We start from the raw sequence: 7160 nt of genomic DNA on the forward strand, positions 1-7160 counted from the left end.
AACGCCTAATTTGGCCGGTCTGTCTTAATGGATACGTCGTCATACGTCCCACATTGATTTCTGCGGTTAGTTCACGCAGTATTGTTTGTCTGTTAGCAAAAAATGGTTCAAATGGCTCTGAGCACTATGGGACTTAACATCTGAGGTCATCAGTCCCCTAGAACTTAGAACTAATTAAACCTAAGTAAGCTAAGGAAATCACACACATCCATGCCCGAGGCAGGATTCGAACCTGCGACCGTAGCAGTCGCACGGTTCCAGACTGAAGCGTCTAGAACCGCTCGGCCACAGCGGCCGGCTTATAAAAGACAGCTACCGAGCGAGGTGGTGCAGTGGTTAGCACACTGGACTCGCATTCGGGAGGACGACGGTTCAATCCCGTCTCCGGCCATCCTGATTTAGGTTTTCCGTGATTTCCCTAAATCGCTTCAGGCAAATGCCGGGATGGTCCCTTTGAAAGGGCACGGCCGATTTCCTTCCCCATCCTTCCCTCACCCGAGCTTGCGCTCCGTCTCTAATGACCTCGTTGTCGACGGGACGTTAAACCCTAATCTCCTCGATAAAAGACAGCTCCGCCAATGTACTGCCCTTTTGTACGTTGTGTACGCGATACTACCACCATCTGTGTCTGGCCGTATCGCTATCCCATGACGTTTGTCACCTCATTGCATTCGGAAACTGTTTTTGCACATATGTACGTTTTCTGTTATAATAAAAGATGTGGCGAGACAGAGCAGTGTGTCAGTAGTGGTGAATGCGCCACCGAGTGTCGCCCCGCAGCTCCGGCGACCGTGGCGAGAGCCTGAAAAAGTTATCCGCGGTCCAGTGCAAGGTCGGCCGGGAGTAAGGTCTCCGCAAAAGGCCCGCCACGTGGCCTTCACCGCCGCCGAGTCCGTGCGGCCTGCAGCACGCTGCCTGAGTGAGTGCCGGACAGGCCGGGGGCAGCCGAAACATTAGCACCACCTCCTTAGTAGCGATCTTGTCTCGCAGGGATTCCACAAGCCCTTGGTTCACTATGTGATCAAAAGCATCCGGGCACTCCAAGAAACATATGTTTTTCATATTAGGTGCATTGTGCTGCCAACTACTGCCAGGTACTCCCCATCGCACCCCCCTCAGATTTAGTTATAACTTGGCACAGTGGATAGGCCTTGAAAAACTGAACACAGATCAATTGAGAAAACAGGAAGAAGTTGTGTGGAACTATGAAAAAAATAAACAAAACATACAAACTGAGTAGTTCATGGGAAGATAGGCAACATCAAGGACACTAGGAAGGAAGGAGCACCGTGGTCTCTTGGTAACGTGAGCAGCTGCGGAACGAGAGGTCCTTGGTTCAATTCTTCCATCGAGTGAAAGTTTTAATTTTTTTATTTTCAGTTTATGTGACAAACTCTTATGTTTTCATCACTTTTTTGGGAGTGATTATCACATCCACAAGAAAACCTAAATCGGGCAAGGTAGAAAAATCTTTTTACCCATTCGCCAACATATTCCTGTCATGTGACGCACATCCCGTTACCAGTGTCGTATAGAATATATCAGATGTGTTTTCCTGTGGAGGAATCGGTTGACCTATGACTTTGCGATCAAATGTTTTCGGTTCCCATTGGAGAGGCACGTCCTTTCGTCTGCTAATCGCACGGTTTTGCGGTGCGGTCGCAAAACACAGACACTAAACTTATTACAGTGAACAGAGACGTCAATGAACGAACGGACAGATAATAACTATGCAAAAATAAAGAAAGTAAAATACTTACTAGAGGGAAGGCTTGAACCAAGGACCTCACGTTCTGCAGCTGCTCACGCTACCACGAGACCACGGCGCTCCTGAGCACATACTGTCCATGATGTTGCCTATGTGGCCCATGAACTATTCAGTTTGTATATTTTGCTTATTTTTTCACAATTCCACACAACTTCTTCCTGTTTTCTCAATTGATCTGTGTTCAGTTTATCAAGGCCTATCCACTGTGCCAACTTATAACTAAATCTGAGGGGGGTGCGATGGGGAGGTTCCCTTGTGAGTAGTGATTAGACATCGTGAGAGAGCAGAATGGGGCGCTCCGTGGCACTCACGGACTTCGAACGTGGTCAGGTGATTGGGTGTCACTTGTGTCATACGTCTGTATGCGAGATTTCCACGCACATAAACATCCATAGGTACACTGCTTCCGATGTGACAGTGAAATGGAAACGTGAAGGGACACGTACAGGACAAAAGCGTACAGACCGATCTCGTCTGTTGACTGACAAGAGACCGCTGACCGTTGATCAGGGTCGTCGTAATGTGTCATAGTCAGACATCAATCGAGATCATCACACAGGAATTCCAAACTGCATCAGAATCCACTGCAAGTACTGTGACAGTTAGGCGGGAGGTGATAAAACTTGGATTTCATGGTCGAGCAGCTGCTCATAAGCCACATATCACGCCGGTAAATGCCAAACCGCGCCTCGGTTGGTGTAAGGATCGTAAACATTGGCCGATTGAACAGTGGAAAAACGTTGTGTGGAGTGACGAATCACGGTACACAATGTCGCAATCCGATGGGAGGGTGTGGGTATGGCAAATGCCGGGTAAACGTCATCTGCAGCGTGTGTAGTGCCAACAGTAAAATTCGTAGGCGGTGGTGGTAAGTTTTGGTCATCTTTCTCATGGAGGGGGCTTGCTTGCACCCCTTGTTTTGTATGGCACTATCACAGCACAGGCCTACATTGATGTTTTAACCATCTTCTTGCTGCCCACTGTTGAAGAACAATTCGTGGATGGCGATTGCATCTTTTAACACGATCGAGCACCTGTTTATAATGCACGATCTGTGGCGCAATGGTTATACGACGACAACATCGCTTTAATTGACTGGGCTGCACAGAGTCCTGACCTGAATCCAACAGAACACCTTTGGGATGTTTTGGAACGCCGACTTGCCAAGCCTCACCGACCGACATCGATACCTCTCCTCAGTGCAGCACTCCGTGAAGAATGGGCTGCCATCCACCAAGAAACCTTCCAGCACCTAACTGAACGTATGCGTGCGAGAGTGGAAGCTGTCATCAAGTCTGAGGGTGGGCCAACACCATATTGAATTTCAGAATTACCGATGGAGGTCGCCACGAACTTGTAAGTCATTTTCAGCGTGTCCGGATAGTTTTGATCACATAGTATAGGTGGTGTGATGAAAACGTAACGGGAATTTTTGTTTTTCTTAAAGAATCTTTATTTAGTCATCAACATGAACTGTGTCCCCTTCGAAGTAACTCCCCCCCCCCCCCTCCCCAAATATAATACACTTGTTGCCACACTTTTTTCCAATCTTGGAAACACTTCTTGAAGTCTTTTATTGCTACGGTGTCCCGCGCCTTTGGCGATTCTGTTTTTATCTCATCAGTGGTGCCCAAACGACGTCCTTCCACGGTTTTCTTCAGCCTCGGGAATAGAAAGAAGTCGCAGGATGCCAAGTCGGCGAATACGGTGGCAGAGGCGACGTGACGGTATTGTTTTTTACCAAAAATCACGAACAAGCATTGAGGTGAGAGCGGGAGCGTTAGCGTGGTGCAATTTGCGGGAGAGATTTTGTCACAATTCCGGGCGTTTTCTTCTGATTGCTTCAGGCAAACGGCGCATAACTTCCAGGTAGTATTTGTCCGTACGACCATAAGGCAGGAAATCGAATAAAACAGTAAGAAGAACCTCCACATGTGATAGAGATTCCAGAATTTTTTTCGGCCTTCCTCTTCAGGCAGTTTCCATTGGGGCGATCGGACCTCGGTTTCGGCGTCATATCCGTGTACCCACGTTTTGTCAACTGTTATGGCCTCCTTTAGGAGTTTTGGACCGTTGACTTCATTCAGCAATTCCTGAGCGATGTCTACGCGACGTCGTTCTTGATCGAAATTCAATAGTTTCGCAACAAACTTCGTTGTTACACGCTTCACCCCCGAAATATGCGAAAAAATTGCTTTGCGTGAGCCAGAGGATATGCCGACATCATCAGCTACTTGTCTAATGGTTAATCAGCGATTTCCCAGAATCATTCTCTTTACTATTTGCACATTGTCGTCAATAATTGATGTGCTAGCACGGCCAGGGTGCTCGTCGCCTTCAGCGTCTTCTCGACACTCTTCGAAACGTTTATATCAATCGGAAAGTTTGGTCGTACACGCCAAAAGCCACAGTCAACACTTAAAATCCGGTGCTGCCCTTTGTTCCATTTTTCAAGCAAAATTGAATGCAAATTCTCTGATCCATCTTTTTCGAAAGCGGTCGATAACACGTATAACCTTTTCGACTGTGAACAATGGACTAAATATTTAAAATGGCTGAAAATTCATACGTACATCAGTGACATGTCTACCAAGAAGTTAAAAAAACTGAAAATGGGATGTATAACCCCTCGTACGTCGCGCCATATGTCTACGCTCAGATAGGCAACTTCCGTAAATTAGAGACTGGTGCTTTGTGTGTGCGGAGCTGGTGTCCGATATCGTCCCTGGTGTGTTCCATCGGGTTTACGTCGTACGAATTTTGTGGCCATGATATCAGCGTAAGTTCGGTGCCATGTTCCTCAAGCCAGTGTAGCAGACCGTGACACGGACAGTTATCCTCCTGGAAGAGGGGAGTACACGAAGGATGCAGAGGTAGAGAGATGGTTTGCAGTGATGGCCACGTGCCTGCAATTATTGCCACAGCTTTGGCTACGTGGACCACCTGGTGAATGTTGCGCACAGTATGGTACTGCACCGCGACTGACCCGCGTGAGTGACGCTAAGCATGCTTCCAACAGCCGTTCACTAGCCGTCAAGTATTAAAGGTACAAACTAAGTATGCCTCTTGAAACGGCCTCTCAAGGTGCGCAAATTACCTAGACTTTATTCGGACTGTATTTGAAAACTAGAGCACTGAGGTAGCGCCTCCCAACAAACTTTACATTTAATTTCAAATCTTTCCTGTACTTTTTCCCTCATTAAAGGTTTACGTGTATAACGTCACATATTGAGCACAGTAAGTTATTTTTGATCACACGTTTGAAGCTGTTTTATATATGGCGATTCGACTATTCGAAGATTGACGTCGGGAAGGTTACTATTAGTAACTGACTTTGGTAATTACCTGTGAAACGGGTTGCTAGACCTACTGGTCATGTAATGGACATGAAAGTGGCAAGCATTATAGCTACTACTAATCGACAGAACCGATGGCAGGAAGGCGTAGCGGAAACTGGGTTCGAATGAGATTCATATTGTCGCGGGGAAACTGCCTACGATAAAGGAAGCGGGGATTGACGAAAAAAGAGAGGGGTGGAGTCGATTTTTTGTTTATGTCTCAGGGAGACCGGATGTAACTAAAGAGAAGGGAAGCAATGCTGGCGATCGATAAGAAAGTACAGAGCGCTATAGGGCGTGGAAGAGAAAGGCGTTGTTTACAGGTAAAATACCTCTTCAAAAATGGAATAATAAAAGTTATTGGACTCCAGTTTCTATGTGGGTATTAAATATTTTACATGTGTTTTGTATAAGACCCGTTGTAATTGCTTTATAACTATTAGAAAGAGAGATATCCGCATCACGCAACCTAAAAATAGAAAAAAAATTGCACCTGGATCTGAAATGGAAATTTGCCGTCGCGTATCCTGACGCAAAACTCAACCGATTACAGTAAAAGGCAGCATAGCTACGCAGTATTGAATGGAGGTACTTGTCGTCCATGTTATTACAGTGTTGCCAAATTCCCTCTCTTTGACGTCAGTTTTGTAATGAAAATGACGATCACAAATAATTGATCATAACGCCCGCCACTAGAATCGCACCTTCGATATGTATCGTTTGGACCCCGCGACTTCGATAGGCAATTATTCTTGGAAATAACCTCAGAATGCCCCACTTGGCACGTGCGGTGTTGACTGCACAAGTGCTGGCCAGCCCTGGACGATGATCTGTAAACAAGTGGGCGGGACCTGCCCTTCTATCTTCTGAGTACGCCTCTGTCCGTTGTCGTCCCGTCCTCGGCGGATTGTACTCGGCCGGCAATTGGCCGAGGCGAAGTCGGTATCTTCATCCTCAGCGCCGCCCGTGGCGCTGGTGGAACTCGCGCAAGTGGCGAATCTCTGTGGCACCGGCACCAGCTAACATCTTTGCCTCTGTGATGCTTTTGCACTGGCAGTGTCTTGTTTGGACGACACAGCACTTGAGAAACTCGCGTTCCACGAATGCTCGCGCCCGTTCTGCAGCGCGGCGTGCGGCCCGTCGTGCGTGCTCATGCGCCAACCGCCACTGGCTGGCTTCCTGCGGTCGCTAGGCAACAAGCGACGCTGCTGAGCTGTCGGTTACAAATGCCCGTCTCCTGGGCTACAATCTGCTGTGCTGGGGTTCCCAAACGCTCAAGCAAGATTCAAGAAAGGGTCGCACAAGCCTTCTGCAGGCAGTCTATTTGGCAGGTGCGCTACTCTTACCAAGAACTCTCCCAATAAACCGAGTCAGCTATTCGCCTTCTCTACTACTAAACGCACTGCTAGTTTCGTTTCTTATAGTCCGACAGAGTTGTGCCTTGATATTTGATCGACGTGTCAAGAGTAAAGCAGCATACAATTGATATTGTATTAGAAATTTACTTCAGTGTCTCGCACCCTTCCGCATAAACTTGCATTTATTCACGTCTGTATTACTACGAGCCTAAAATATCCACCGTGTCCCATTTGTAGGTTGCCAATCCAGTGGCTTCCAGGAGCCTCAGAAATTGTATATTCAGTATTCAGATAATTATTGACTGTATTTAAAAATTTGAAATTCTGTCATAAACTAACCGCGTTAAAGGTTTAATACAATAAGTGAAAAGTCAGGTAGTGTGTATAGAGGATGATTCACCTGACCGTGCTGATGTTGTTGTGGTCTCCAGTCCTGAGACTGGTTTGATGCAGCTCTCCATGCTACTCTATCCTGAGCAAGTTTCTTCATCTCCCAATACTTACTGCAACCTATATCCTTCTGAATCTGCTTAGTGTATTCATCTCTTGGTCTCCCTCTACGATTTTTACCCTACACGCTGCCCTCCAGTACTAAATTTGTGATCCCTTGATGCCTCAGAACATGTCCTACCAACCGATCCCTTCTTCTGGTCAAGTTGTGCCACAAACTTCTCTTCTCCCCAATCCTATTCAATA

The 7160-nt window shown here is 46.9% G+C and overlaps 1 non-coding gene across 1 annotated transcript; it reads left to right on the top strand.

Annotated features, from left to right (window-relative positions):
* The first annotated feature begins 318 nt into the window (after positions 1-318).
* Positions 319-391, top strand: Trnaa-cgc. Its single transcript has one exon. It is a non-coding gene; the product is annotated as a tRNA-Ala (tRNA).
* The last annotated feature ends 6769 nt before the right edge of the window (positions 392-7160 follow it).

Source organism: Schistocerca piceifrons, chromosome 10 (genome assembly GCF_021461385.2).
Source record: "Schistocerca piceifrons isolate TAMUIC-IGC-003096 chromosome 10, iqSchPice1.1, whole genome shotgun sequence".
NCBI lineage: Eukaryota > Metazoa > Arthropoda > Insecta > Orthoptera > Acrididae > Schistocerca > Schistocerca piceifrons.